This window comes from Centrocercus urophasianus, unplaced genomic scaffold, assembly GCF_019232065.1.
Source record: "Centrocercus urophasianus isolate 14NV4802_14NV808 unplaced genomic scaffold, USGS_Curo_1.0 seq_15, whole genome shotgun sequence".
Taxonomy (NCBI): domain Eukaryota; kingdom Metazoa; phylum Chordata; class Aves; order Galliformes; family Phasianidae; genus Centrocercus; species Centrocercus urophasianus.
In genome coordinates, this window is record NW_024884697.1 from 42691882 (window position 1) to 42707827 (window position 15946).

At 41.6% G+C, this 15946-nt stretch overlaps 1 protein-coding gene across 1 annotated transcript in view; it reads right to left on the reverse strand.

The window, feature by feature from the left end:
* Window positions 1-15946, reverse strand: part of EEA1 (early endosome antigen 1) — a 164022-nt gene that overhangs the window by 88528 nt on the left and 59548 nt on the right. The window contains exon 4 of the mRNA XM_042815409.1: window positions 563-664. The gene's annotated coding sequence lies outside the window, so the exon portion shown is untranslated. The remainder of the gene's footprint in view (window positions 1-562; window positions 665-15946) is intronic.

A 15946-nucleotide genomic window follows, 5' to 3' on the forward strand; every position in this document is an offset into this window, starting at 1 on the left:
GGTAAAATGTTTTCTAACTATCTCAGTGTTAAACTTCATTTTGTCCTTGGAATGGGCAAGGGCAGAAATTTGTGACAAATTATCATGTTATTAAACACAACTGTTTTAAAACTAGTGCTGTTTTTTGTTTGTTTGTTTGTTTGTTTTCTCAGTATAGCTAAGGCCAAAGAGGCTTAGTAAGATTTTAAATTAATTTTTAATTAAGAAGACTTTTTTTTTTTTCCCCAATGTTTTTTAACATCGCTTCCTTTAGGATCAGGATTCAGGGAGATACTGAGAACATAGATGATACAAATGGTTTACTTTTCCATACTGTTTACACAGTAGATCTGAAGGATCTGCAAATCAATTCTTTGGTACAAGTGAAGAACACACCACAACCACAACTACCACCACAGTGGCAAAAGCAGCAGTAGGTGCCCAAGATCCATTTACCTACACTAGGGCATCCAGTCAAATACTTTGTGGTGAAATCATCTAATTTGGGTAGGATTGACATTTTGGACCATAAATACCACCACGGATTGGAATTGGGCTTCCACTACCATTCCTGAATAAGCACCTTCATGAGACAGATGTTCTCATGAAGCACACGTTCAGGCTGAGCAAGGCTAGACATGGCAACTCCTCTTTGTGGTCATGTTGAAAAGTGCACTGCCTTTTCCTGCAAAAAAAAAAAAAAAAGAAGAAGAAGAAGAAGAAGAAAGAAAAAAAAATCAGCATGTTTCCAAAACCAGATTGTGTTATAATATCCAAACTGGTACGGCAGGGGGGAGAGTTGTTCCAGCACTCTCCTCTCACATCAGGTAACTCCCCAATTTCTTCTCATCTTCAAACACGTGGCTATTATGCACTCCTCAACAAAATACTGTCAGATACATTCACCAAACATTCTGATGCTGATGAAAAAGAATCATTCAATTGAAAAAAAAAAAAAAACAGTGTCATGAAAACACTTTGTTTAGAACATTGCTTCAGATGAGTGAACAGCTCATTTGGTGTTCCTGGGTACTGGAGTCTAGCTCAGTGCTTTTGCAAAATATATTTTTAAATAAAGGCTCAATAGTATGTTTGTCTTATATCAAGAACTTGAAACTTCTGTGGAAACAAAGCATTCTCTCCTGGCAGTATGGCAGTGTCTATAGGCCTTGAAGCTAGCAGACAGACCCAATGGGTTTCACGAACCATTCTCCAGCAAAAATCTGCACACAGGAGCTGACTCCTTATCTGCACTTCAATCAAATGAGCTTATTGTTAAAGTTTTACAAAGCAGCCCAGCAGCAAGGTGAAAGATGAAGAGATATTGAATAATAGATAAGAATATTTTTAGTCAGCTTAGATGTATTCACATCTCCGAGTGCAAGCTGGAAAAGACCCACAGACAGCCCTGGGATGGGGCTCCCATGCGCAGGCAGGGCAGTGCCCTGCAGCCTGGGCTCATCCTACCTCCCTGCCCAGAGCAGGGCACTGAGGCACTAGACATCCCCTCCTGCTACAGAGGTATTTTTGGTTCTTATTCACCCACTGCTTTTTAAGAGCAGTGGTGCTGCCCTTCAGCTTGCAGCAGACAGAGCTACAAACTTGCTCCCAAGGCTACTCCTTGGGATGTTCCTTGATGGGAACATCAGGTTTCCTGCCACCCTGCTCAGCACAGGGGCGACACAGAATTTGTTGCTCTGGAAACACCCTTCCCCAAATGCAAAAGAAAGAAACAATTAAAGTGTCTGATTGCAGCACTATTCTGTGTCCTTTAGCCACACTAGGGTCATTGCTCCAGTGGTGAGGCACTGGCACAGCTGTCCAGAGAAGATGTGGGTGCCCCACTCTTGGAGACATTCAAGGCCAGGTTGGATGGGGCCCTGGGCAGCCTGAGCTGGTGGGTGGTAGCCCTGCCCACAGCAAGGGGTTGGAACTGGATGATCTCTGGAGTCCCTTCCAACCTAAGTCATTCTATGATTGCTTTGTTATTGAAGCTTGAAGAGACCAAGATTTTTAAAAGATCTTTCCACTGCATGAGCCAGCCCAATCCCTGTTGCCTCTCCCTTTTAATGAAGATCAGAGAGTACTCGACATCTTTGATCTCACTACAGATCCTGAGAGCCTCTCAAGAGGTGGAGGTATAATAACATCATTCACTGAAAAGATAGGGAGATACTGACTGAAACTGTACTTTCTGAAATAAGTGCCAGTGAAAAATGAAAACTCATTTGGATAAGCCTCGTTTCTAAAAGGAATCTATTCATGTGTCCCTGGGAACATGCACACAAGAACTGCTGTACTAAATCAGATATGGTATTTAGTCCAGATTCAGAGTATTCGCACACAGTCCATCCGACTGTGACACTGAGCACAGAGCAGAAATGCCCTCACCTTGTCTCATTTATACCTGGGAGACAGTACATAATAGTGGGGCAGACAGCTGTAAACAGGGAAAACTTATCTCAGTAGCATGTGAGAAGTGCAGTCCATTACAACAATGTGAAAAGATCCAAACATTGGTCTTCTGGGGCAGAGGCAACCATCAACCTGCAGTGCCACGTATCTCAGTGCTGCTCACATTATCCAAATGTTCTGACAGGACATCTTTGCTGAACTCTTTATTCCCTATACCTGGACTGCTGAGCTAGCAGGTTCAAAATCAGGTTGGACGTATCTGAACTGTTACTTGGGTATTGGAGAAAAAGAGCAAGTATCAACTGACGCTTGAGACTGCAGCAGAGATGCAGCCCAGCATTTTGTCCATCCTGTCCAGCAAGGCCTTTCAGCACACACATTGCTGTGATCCTTTGAATAGACTCAGCAATGGCATTAGCTTAATAATGAAGTGTGCTTTGAGCTCCCTTTTGGACTGAGAAATATCTTCAAAGCATTTTATAAAAACACAGTAGAGCCTCAAAAAGCAGAAAACAAAAGTTCCCCATTTCTCTCTCTTCCAGCTGGATGCTTTGGAAATAGAATGCTTTGGCATAAAATCTAGATATACTGAAGCAATTGCCAGAGGCCATCCAAAGTTACAGCCAAGTCCATTTTGGGGAGTATGGACAGATACAGACAGGGCACCTGTCCTAACCCAGACAAGCCCAAATGCCTGGTGACAGAAAGCATGGTGCACAATGACAATGGGCAGGGCAGAAGGCTGCACATCATGTTGCTGTGAGGGCCTGGCCAGGTGCTGTGCCACTGCAGCATGAAGGGCCCAAAAGGCTACTGCAAGCAACCCAGAGGGAAAATATTGCTTAATAAATCTGTGGGTCATATTCTCCCATAGGATCTCCCTTCAGATCTTGCAGCTCATTAGGAAGTGCAGGGGTCATGTCCATGCAGACCCACTACTTTTGCATCTGTTTTGGCCCACCAAGTCCATCTTCTGCTTCCCAGCTCCCTCCAGGTGAAGTTCCAGATTGAGTGAAATACTAAACTACCTGCAGACTGCATTATTTAGAAATAATCTTCTCCTCCTGTAGTTGCATCATTTGGCATTTTAAGCCACGTTTTCCTTTCTGGGGAATCGTGTATACCCTTCAACTCTCTTCTCCTATGTGTCTTCCCACTTCTAATCCTTTCTTCCTTCAGCTGCAATTTGGTATTCTTTCATGTGTGCAAAATTTCCAGTGAAGCAGTTCCTGCTTTCTCCCACTCCCACATCATCTCCCAGCCCAGATCATCTGTTGTACTGTGCCATCATAAATATTTGTGCAGCCACATGGTGAACCAGATCAGAGAACTGATCCAGCTGAAAAACAGCCCATGGGAGAAAGAAAAAAAAAAAGCAATTTTTCCAATATAGTATGCCACAAGGTCACACAAATTCTTGTGTTGCAACTGTTAGTTTGTTTTCTGTAAGAACAAGAATGGCTGACTGCAAGGAGGAAGAGGGAAAAATCTCCTGTTTTAAGCTTTGCTGGCCTTAATCTATTTCCACATTTTGGCATTTGCTTTCATCAGCGTTTGTCCCCCCCCCCTACAAAAGCCTGGAGAAACCCCTTCTCAGAGAAGTGAATAGGCACAGAGCTATTGAGGTTCCTAGCCCCTCACAAATGCCTAGGGGAAAATTCTATGCACAATGATATCTAATTCTTGCCTGAATTTGAGGCCAAGACCCTGATCTCCAAGACAGTGCCCTCACATCTGAGTAAGAGCTTCCTCCTATAAGCAACGAGCTCAGGGATCCTTTGGAATCAAATGCTAGCACTTCAGAGGCAAACAGCGTATTTCTCTCTATCTCACTCTCCAGATCTGAGGACTGATGTGGCATAATGCCTCCTGGTTACCTGTTCTACAGCCCTACATTGTAAATTGGAGGAAAAAGCCTGGAAACATTACCACTTGATTGCATTTTGCCAAACAGACTTTTCAACAGCTCACTTTCCATTTAACAGATTCTAATAAGCTAAGCCAAAACCCAAGGCCAGAAAACCCTGGCATGAATTCTCTCAATTTCACTTCTTTTTATCTCAACTTCTTTTTTCAAAATAAAGCAAAATAAACCACAGATATTTCTCAGGATAGATTTGGTAATCTTTTGGGAAACACTTGAAAAGTGTGGCAAAATACAACAATGCTGCTCAATAAAGCTGTACAGAATACACAGAAGTCCTTCCCCCACCTCCTCCAACTCAAACAAGAGCCAAAAATATTGTTTTGTCCCCATTGGTTTGTGGTGTGACAGCAAGGATATGAGACCAGCGGATTCCATGAGTGGGAGGACCAGCTACAATGAGAAACTCTTCCTTCTTTTATTGCTCCCAGCAACTGTACAATTAACTGAAATTGTGGCTATCCTTTCAGCAGTGAGTTAATGTATTCAGGCTAAGGATAGTGTCTAAGTGAACATTACAGTTTCCTGAAGAGGCTGCAAATCAGCAGTCTGCCCTGAAATCATATCCCATATTACCCTTCAGTGAACTAGAAACACAAAGGTAGTATGTTATCATATGCTACGAGACTTCCTTCACACAGTGCTTGTACCATGGCAAGCCTAACGCATACACTGATGGACATATTTAGCTTGAGGCAGTTTATCCAGTAAACATCAGGGGAAACTGTGCACAAAGACAACAGGAAGGGACTGATCCTGGTTAGCTCTACTATTCCAGAAGCTCTGCTAATTTTGGAGAAAGCAGAGCAGGATTTGGCTATATAACAAACAGGCAAGTGTTTAAAGATGTTAAACTGGTTTGAACTCTAGGAACTAAAGAGGATGTCAAACCTATTTCTGAGCAGAGACTGCATAAGGAAGGCTTGTTCTCAACATACCCTTGAGGAAGAGCTGCCTTTGATTTTTTCCTCCAATTCAACAAGAAAGTTGGTATGCTTTGAAGTATATCTGAGCTTTTTAGCTGCATCTAACAAAAGATATGACTTGTTCCTTCAGTGAGTCTTCCCTGATATGCTCCACAACAAAGCTTCCTCTTACCTCTGTCTCCATTCCAATAACATTTACCTGGACCCACAAAGTCCACCTTTCTTGCCATTCTTTTTGCCCTGCCACACCATCCACTTAGGCCTCTCGGAACAAATTCTCTAGACCTCCCCCTCTTACACTGTCATAGAGACAGAGCTGGGAGATGCAGCAGGGATGGAAATGAATGGCAGAAGAAGGAGGAGAGTGGTGTATTGACGTTGAGAACTGCTTGGCGTAGCTCTGCCCAGAGTAGGATGCCAGCAGGTCAGAAAGCAGATTTTTCAGCTGTTAGGAAGCCTCCTGCACACAAAGGGCAATATTTTTCACTGCAGTACCTAATAACCCAGCACTCTGTCCACAGCTTCTGTGCAGAAAATGAAGGAATATTTTGTAGTGTTTTTTAAGTTGTGTCATAGCGCTCTCAAACTCCAGTGAGAGTGGTTAAAGGGGACAGGAATGGGTTAGAACCCTTTTAAAGATGCGGAAAAGAAAGGCAAAGGAAGGAAAATCCTCAAGGATGAGTCTCAATGAGCCAACAAGAAATACAGAGGATAGTCTACTTGCAGACCTGGACAGGCTGGCAGCACAGCCCAAGCCCATCATGTTCCTGCAATCACAGATCTCAGACAGTCCCTGGAAGAAGAGAACAATAAAGACTGCCAGCAAAGCTCTGCAGAACAGTGAATCTTCCCATATACAAATTTGGCTAAGGGATGCAAGTGAAGATTCTCATTCCTTAGGTGGAACAAAAGGTGAAAGATCCCCTGCTTTCTGCCCTGCCCAAACCACATCGACATTTGAGCTGCTGGTGAATCAACATGAATCAGCCTTCTTATATCACAGAATGCAACCATGATGTAAACCAAGGTGATGCAGCGGCTGATTCAGAGGCACATTACATGTCCAGGATGAAGCACAGAGCTGGGGATAGCAAGCTGTCTGCCATTCCCAAATAAACTCACAAAGCCCTGGGCTACAGGCCCAAGGGGTTTTGCCTTCTCTGGTTCAAATAACCAATACATATGCCAACCACTAAATAGCAAAAGCTTACTGACTTTCCTTAAAAGAGCAAGTCTTCCTTGAGGATTGATTTCAATCTCTCCAAGAAGTCACTGATGGTAAGCAAAGGTGCTGTGACTGTCTCTCAGCTCACTGGACTCAAAGGAGAAGGGGCTCATTGTTGCATAGTATATTTTCTGAGGGCCAGAAAAAGGGTGGCCATCGGGAATGATTTTGAAAGGACACGAGCAGAAAGCTTGGCGGGACAAATGCAAGATACCTGGCAGGCTTGGTATCTCCTGGTATCTCCTATTCACTAAGCATGTTATTTGTATAAATGATGCTGACAAATATTTCTTTTAAGCAATGCAAGAGCTATTCATTGCAATAGGCTGTGCTGAGCCTTGAAAAATAAGCTCTGAGCAAGGGTTGATGTTTGAACCGCATCATGGACATCTGGCAGCAGAGCCACTTAAGACAGCAAACAACACAGCAAAATAATAAAGAACATGTTATACCTCTGTGCCATCAGTTTCCCAGCCCAGTCTGTCACGCAGCAATATGAACAGCTGTGCAGGCAGGGAGAAGGGAGCCAACTGGCAGGAAATCTCAACTGGGATCAGGTCTGCTTCCAGGGAATTCCTGTTCAGACTATGCTCCTGAGCTGCCGATAGGGTCCTGGCCCTCCACAATACTTCTCTGAAACACAGTTCCTCTAAAATATACCTCACATGCTGCAGATAATAATTTGCTGTCGGCTTCTGAGCAATGCAACTTATGTGCCACTCTCTGTGAGAGGCAGTACTTACTGGCAGGCAAGAAATGCAGGCAGAACTGCTGTAAGAAGATTTGGGAGTATCTCTCTTCCAGGCCATCTTACTGCAGTGCTTCTTTTTGCCTTTCAGGGGCGCGCAGACCCTCTGTCTGGGCAGCACCAGCTATGAGCAATCTCTTGCACGTCACCCTGGATGTATGTTCCCCAAGTTATGATATCCTTCATGAGGACCCTGCACAGCTGATGCCCTCCAGCATGGCTCTGCATGTCACTATGCTTCTGTCTTTCTTTTCTCACCACAAGCCCCTGTCTTCAGTACGGATCAAATCCAAGAAGGCCTAACCACGTTCATGTTGGTACCAGGATGAGGCTCTCACTTCCCCATGTTAGACCCAAACACCAGGTAGGCCTGCAGAAAACCAGGGGTGATATTCATCTCACTAGAACTTCAGATGTCTTTAAGGTAAACAAACAAAACTGAGCTAGCTGTCTAGATAACATTTTTAGTGCAATGGAGAGGCACTTCTAAAGTACAACTCATCTGAATTAATCTGTATGTCCATCCTAGAATGGGGTGAATCATGTATTACAGAGTACTTATTCCTTTTCTTTGAATCCATCAGTGTTCTAGATGTCAAATAAGTAGATCTGTATTGGCTTACGCCATTTCTTACAAATACCCACTTGGATACATAATATCTTGGACATGATTCATCCCAGTTGCCTTTGCATAGTTAGAGTTGCTTCTCACTTAAACCATTGTAAAAGTTTAGAACTAGATCTTCGACATACATTTTCGTCCATGCTATTTATTTATTTATTTCTTTTAAAAGAGGAAATAGAGGTATATATTCAACAAAGCTATGCTATCTACTCTACCAGCATACAGGGGCCCTGAGAAAGTGATCCTGAGAAACAACGGCTTTCAGGGGTAGACCTGCACCACCAAAGACACTGCCTGCTTTGCCACTCGCCATGCAGGAATAGGCTCAGAAGCACAGGTAGCAGAGTTTGACAATAGAACAGCCAGGAGGTTATCTACTGCTTCTGCCTAGACAACACTTTTCAGCTTTCTCATTGTTTACAATTAAGCTGTAACAAATCCAAACACAACAGCATTCACTCAGCACCACGTTTGCAATTCTTATTTAAGATAAAGCAAATAAAAATAAAGTCACAATTATACTCCTCTTACTAAGGAAAACTGGGATGCATAGGATGTGACTTTTACTATGTTCAGTAAACCAAATGGTCAAAGGGCCTCTGCCTCCACTGAATAGTATTGATCTTAGCTTTGTGTTTGTGCTCTTGAAGAACAGCATGATGGATGCATTTAAAGGATGAGAGTGCAAAATTTATAAAGCCAAAGGAGGTCTGAAACAGGATTTAAGTTTGAATCATAGAACCACAGAATAATACAGGTTGGAAGGGTTTCTCTGCAGGTCGCCGAGTCCAATTCCCTGCTCAAAGCAGGTCCATTGCCAACAATCTATCCAGGTCACTTGATCTCAATCTGAGATCTCAATCTCACTCGCCCTCAGTCTGAGAGCACTTTGCTGGGACTGAGGTTTTGGCAGTCATGATATTTTTGTCAGCTGAAGCCATTCCTACTTCACATCCAATCCTGCTTCTTGCACTGCCTTCCCAGCACAAACATTTGTGCAGTCTCCTAAGGAAGTGATTCAGCTGAAATATAATCTGGACCTCCAATACAATAATCTTTTTTTTAGCTGGAACTGTTCCCCAGTCCAATTTATTCAGCATTTCTGTTCATAACTAGCATGGTGGGGGGAGAGCCAGACAAGGATGAGCAGCCAAGTAGAGGAAAGGAAAGGAGAAGGAAGGAGGAAGGAAAAATGCCTGTTGAAGCCAGAGCATCAGATTAATGAATTCTGAGCCGAGCCCAACCCTCACTGAAGCAAGATTCAGCTCCCAGTCAAGCCTTTTCAAAACAACAGTTTCCTCTTCTCCACAAGGAGAAGGTGGCTGACTTAGCAGAGTCTGCAGATAAAGATGAAAGGCACAGTAAGTACTGCTTATTCTTTGTTTTCACAGCAACGGAACTCAAGGAGGAAAACTCTATCAAAGGTGCAGGAGCCAGGTGAATCTGCACATCTGTCTGAAAGGAGAAGCAGCATAAAGCTGGCCTGAACAGAAGCATAAAAGAAATAGAGTTTTCCAACTGAAATAGCCAGACTGGCTGAGCTACAGAACCTAGGGTGTCTCCACCCAGCATCTTGTGGAAAGACACTTGCTTCAGAACTAGATCAAGCCTGAACAAGGCTAGAATGAACTCACCTACTTTGGATCCAGCTTTCTTACTTTTACAGTATTTCCATATTTGCCAAAAAGACTCAAGATTTCATTCAGAATAACTGAGAAGGACCTCAGATCAAGATATTCTGAGAGAAATCCAGCGCAGTACTAGATTGCAACTGATGTGCTGAACATTTATGCAGCTGATCTTCATAAGCACTACTGTCAACGTGCAAAAACAGACCTGATTCATCTCATCCAGCAGTAGGCATTTGGTGCAGACATCTGAGCTGGGAGCCCAGTCAGACTACTTTTCTGAGTAGTCCGTGAAGAGTGATAGGCACCCTCTGAAGATAACTCATCCTGACATGTAATGTAGCATTTCCGTATGAACCCAACAGAGGTCAAGACTGCTCTGAAAGCACTGCTCAAACCCTCGTGCTCATCACAGACCAGTGAGAGGCCAGATGTACTTCTCTGTCACTTTTGAGCCTAATCTCGGTCTCTCCGTTTTGCTGGCTGAAGTTCAAACCATAAATTGAAAGCCAAATATAGACTGAACTAAAACTTGAGGTACCAGAGACTGCTTATTAAAATCAGCCCAATACTGAATCTTGAGCTTATACTTAGAACTGAGAGACTGACACTGAAGAACATACTTAAGGATAATACTCCTTAGACAGGTGTAATATTCCCATACAGACTCAGCCGAAGATGAAGTCCCCAATTAGACCTTACTCTTATTGTTAACTTATACATTAAATACATCCCTAGAAAAACTTCCAGTCTTACTAAACATGGGAGAAGGAATAAGCTGGCTCCTAACTGTCAAAATTCCTAACATGTTTCAGCAGTTCTACAAAGGTTGCACCGAAAAGATGCCATAACAGCAAGGGAGAGTTTTAACTCAAAACCTGTAGTAGCAAACTGTTAGCCTCAACCTACAGCTACATCACTGATTTAAGGCTCAAATTAAGGGTGGTGAGGAGAGCCATAGCCCATAGATCAAAGATATCTAAGTACATCAAAGACACATCTCAGGTGTGTACAGACTCACATAAACCAAACCAGACTTACAGACCTACATAAACCAAACTCTGCAATATTGCTCACGATTAGTATTAACAACACAGCTGCATCTCCTTTTTCAATAGAATACAGTATTAAAAATTAATATGTTCCCTTTCCTAAAGTCTTAAGAGTAACTTAATTTTCTGGGATCAATTCTGTGAACAAGATCTATGTAATTAAGAAAAGGAAAAATGTCTGTCCTAATTCTACTTCACTGCTGAATCTCATCCCACAAATTACTGCCTTATTCAGCAATCCAAGCTCACCAGGCTAATTATAAATTCCTTTCCTCCAGTTAGGTAATGGAAATAATAACAAATGACTTAAGTAACTAATCACAGCTAAATAGCACAGCTTGTATTGTGGATACCAAGTATTCCATACTGCAAACACACTTACAGAATACAAACAAGGAAGGCACAGTCTGTTTGCATGCACTCTGCAAGTGGAAGAGACTACATTCATTGAGCAAAGCACAGCCAACCAAAAATTATGTAGAATTTGAGGCTAATATTAAATGCAATAAATATGCCGTAATTCAGAAGCTGTCAGCTCTACTGTGACACTTTATTTTCAGAGTGTTATATGAGCTGTTTTCTGCCTTTGTACCATGCTAATAGAAGATTTTACAAGTAGATTATTAGAGAGCTCTCAGTAAGTTCTGCAAGCAGGACACTCCTACCCAGCTTACTCCTTCTATTTTTGTGAACAGCAGACTGAAAGTTAATAATCTCTCTCTTATCAAAGAAGTTGTGAAGTCTGGGTTTTCATTGACTAACCCATCAGATTTGATACTGTTATTCAGTTTGCTTGCAAGCAGTGCCCTTTTCCTAATCCATTTTGCTCTTATAACAAGTTTCACGGACAGTCTGCCTTTTTGAATAAGGAAGTACCAGGCAGAAATCTGCAGCAAGACAAAGACTTGAGTCTGTGCAGCAGAACACAGCAAATAGATTACTTGGTTACTGACGCCATCAATAATCTTAACGCTGTCAAAGGCTGCCACTACTTGAGCCACAGAGGCTTTCTAGGCGTGAAGCACACCACCGTTTACCTTGCTGCTGGTTATAGATTCCTGATCACTGTTGGCTCTGTCCATAAGAGGGCAGCAATAGGCGTCTGCCAAACACATCCACCATCTGCCTGTGTCTCGGGAGGAGACCTGGGTAAGTGTGCTTCAGTCAGCATGCTGACTTCTGCAGAAAACAGTAGGGAAGGGCTGTTGGCATCACCCCTGCCCACTGTCCACCTGTCAGTCGGAATGACTAAGGCTTCACTTACAGCAGGATCCCTTGGGAACCTCTGTCAGCACATACATGAAGCAGAACTCGTGCTCACTATTCTCTGAGGCTAGGCATCCTAATTGCTCTGCAACCAGGCCCCTTTGGGCTGACAAATTATGCTATTCGTGGCTGGCTATAGTTCTTTAAAGAACCGGGTTTATTCAAGAGATAAATGCAACACGTCAAAGAATAACTTATATTTTACCTTTCATAGCTGTTTTCCAGCAGCATTTATCCCCATCTGTGGCGGTGAAATACATTATTATATTATATATGAAGAAGGCAATCAGATCATAAAATCTGTAAGTATGCCTATCCAGTGTGTTTAAAAGAGGATGAAAATTGCAACTGTTCACATCTGCTATATACATTTTTCCAAATGCTCAGAAAGAATGGTGATTGCATTTTGTTTCCTCATTCTAAAAAGATAAATAAGAATATCACTTGTCAAGCTTCAAGAGTAGATCAATCCACCTTTCATTCTCAGGAGAATTCCAAAACATCAATATTCAAAGGGCAGAGAGTATACCTAGCAATATGTGCTGCACAGCTCCCGGTACACTAGACGAGCAATGAATAAATGATCATAAAAATAAAGCTGTCTTGCATGTAGATAACAATTTGCCTTGATGTTTAAATTTAGTAAGCGCTATTTCTCACTGTATATCATCTCTGATTCTCCTGTGATAAGGCCAAACCTTGAAGTAATGCTTTGGTGATTATAAGGTAGCTATGCAAGGAATGAGATTTGGAAACGAGGTAAGCCTGTTTTACGAGAGTGAAAGAAATAAAAATATTCTTGGGAAATGAAACCAACAGAAATCAAGTGTCTCCGTGATATTTCATACAAGACTTGAGGTAATTTATTAGTTTAAAAATTTACACATGAAGGATAATTAGCATCACCCAAGTTTAGCCACTTCCCATTAAAGCAAGCCTTCTATCCAGAAATATCCAGATATCCAGAAGATCCAGAGAAGGAAGAGGCCCCTTTGCCAGCTGATAAGGATTCTCTTACCTCAGGTGTTCTCAGTTGCCTGGTGCAGGGCATTTTGGATGTCACCTTTTGCTAGAAGTCACCTAAGCCAGACACTACCATCCTTTTAACTCTTCTTGTTCATTTCTTTCCAGTTCGTACTGTTTTCCCCAATTGTCCATAGAAATGTGTACCAAAAGAACATTTATTTTGGCTTTTTTAAATCAATTCTGTGCTATATTTATTCTGCTAATAATTTCTCAAAGAAGCAATATTTAGCAGAACAGATTTCATACAGTATGTAGCCAGTAGAAACTGCTGTGTAATGTCATTAAAAAGACTCTGCAGATAAGACTGTTATGCCTAAAACAAGGGTTTTCACCACCAGCTTTCCATTTAGCTACTACTGTACTACTACTGTAAGGAAAATGAATTTCTTTTTTAGGTTTTCAATCACTTCCGAAAGGATTATACATTATTCATGATTGCACATAAATGTGATTGACTTGGTTCTCCAATTTAGATTCCCCCTTTTTAAAAAATAAAAATAATTCTTTTTTAAAGCTCTTTTCTAGGTCCTTCTTCCTGCTCTCTCTTGAAGAGCAACCTATTTTTCAACTAGAGTAGATAACAAAAGTGGTCCAGTATTAGGACAGCTTCTTCCTAATTCTGTATTTTCCATAATGTGCTCAGATAAGTACTTAAGCCTGAAAACTTACACTGGCACTCAACTGAAACTGAAGTAAAAAGCTTTCCAGTATGCTTCTCAAATGTTGTTTTAAGCTGGAAGCACGACTACAATGTTTTTCTTGGCATAGTTTGTTGCCTTTGAAATAGACTGACCACTATTCTCGATATGTTCGTGTTTTCCTTGCATTTTATTTTAATGAGATGTGTCTCTTGGGAACACGTGGTGAGTCCCTTTTCAAAGAGTGGCTCTGTCACCGAGCTGCAGCATCTCTCCACTGCCAAATATGCAACATATATTTTTGTGAGGTGTTTATTTATATGAGATCTAAAGATTTCCAAAGACAGAGCGAGTACCATAGACTTTGACAGTGACTTTGATATAACATTCAGTGACAGTCCCAGAAAATACTGAAATTTCTTTTGTTCCAGGGGAGCCGAGTAAGCAGGCTTTGGTTCTATTCAAATAATGTAAAAACCTGCTTGGAACTGCCTCACTGAATTCAATATTTAATCTCTTCACTATGAGCTGTATCACTAATACTCCAAGAGCCAACATTCTGTTCTAACAAAATTCTGCAAAAAGCAATTTTACCATTATAGTCAAAGTTGGTCGACAACAGATACAAGGAAATGGGAGGGGAAGGAGAGAAGAACAAAAGAGGAAAATACCAGTTGATAACGATAAGCATAGCAGATCAGAAAACACCTTATGAAATTCAACTTTAAAATGCTGTCCTCTAACTTATCAATCTCATGGTTTTTAAGGCAGCATCAGACTGTTGACCTTCCAGTGCTTGGGCTGCCTGCACAGAAAAGCTCTCAAAACTTACAAATGGAGAGCAGTCCATACAATGCGTTGGTCAAATACTGCAGTAAGAACTGCTCCAGGGCTCTCTATAACTTAAATGTGTTCATGGATACTTGCCAAAAGGAGTGAAAAGAGCTACGTAGGTTTTTTGGAGCAAATAGTTACATTCAAATCCTTTCAGCTGCTGATACACAGTAGTGGCTAAAGATCTTCTAATGTCTCAAAAAATTTAAAAACAAAATCAGTGGCAGGAAATTAAAACCTCATAGGAAAGCTCCAGCACATTCAGTGGATGTGATGGTAGCACCATGCATGCAGCCTTCTGGCAGCAAAGGTCCAAATCTTATGTTGACCCTTGTCCGTTAATCCATGATATTTAAGGTTCTCCTGAATAAAAAAAGAAATTAAAAAAATAACAATAATCAGGAACTATTATTATGTTATGGTCCACATATACTCTCAAATAATTCAGTTTCTCTTTCCTTCTTTTCATGATCCAAATACACAGTGCAGATCACTATCATGAAAACTACTCTCAGATTCACTTTGAATCAGACTTCTTGGGCATCCACTCCATATACAAATCTGGTGTGTCTCCATGAGTATTATTCCCATGTTGCAGACTCCCTTGGAATTCTGAAATATTTACTAGAGAACTGTACTTCTGTACTGTTATACCTCCAAGTTTTATACCTCCCATTTTCTCCCCTCTTCTCCAAGTGAACTGAAATAAGTAGTTGATGTTATTAGTCATGAAGAAAACAGACACCAGAGTTATATGATATGGCAGAAAACCAGAAAAACTGTCCTGCTTCTTGCATATATTATGTTAAATTTGGTATAGAGAAAGCAAACCTTCCAGGTTCTTAGCAACCTAATTCCATCATTGCTTTCACAGATGAAAAGAGATGACTGCTGGTGGTAGGAGGGCAGGGAAGAAGAATCAGTTTTGAATAAAATACACTTGCTAATTCATTGCAGAAATTAAACCTAACAGGTATGGCTGCTTCATGGACACAAAGACATTTCAAATTGCCAGAACTGCCCTTGACAGCAGGTGGTGTTTTGGATAAACAGCATCAGGGATAAGCTAGCAAGAGGCAAAAGAAATACATTTAGAAAAACTGTATTGGAATTTGATCAAAGTGTTTTCCAGACAGCTTAGCTCTTAAGAGACATGCAGATCATTTCAGTTTGAAAACAGTATCCTGTTTGGGAGAAACCCCAAGGACAAAAAGACACAGAAGTAATAGTCAGTCAAAAGGACTTGTGCCACTCAAGTAATCACTTGTATAATGCATAGAGGGTGATTCTGCTTTAAAACCTAGATTTGAAGAACCAGTGCTAGACTCCGGACTCGAAAAGCTGAAAATGATGAAGGATAGCAGGAACACATGTCCCACAGCAGCACTCCTACCCTCCTGGGAGCACTGTAACCTGGGTCTTCTGTTCTCCTCACTGACCCTGTAGAACAGAGAAGGAGCACTATAGATGTGCACTACACATCTTCACCTGGCTAGGTGCAGGTCTAAGACTTGTGCTTAATCTTCAGTTTTAATTTCAGTGTTGCATCCTTATTCCCAAGGCACTCAGAAGTTTGGGGCCCCAGACACCTATATGAATGGTCACCTACAGAGAGAGGCAGAGCAAGGAAGAATAGACAGCAGTTTCACTGCTCAGGCAC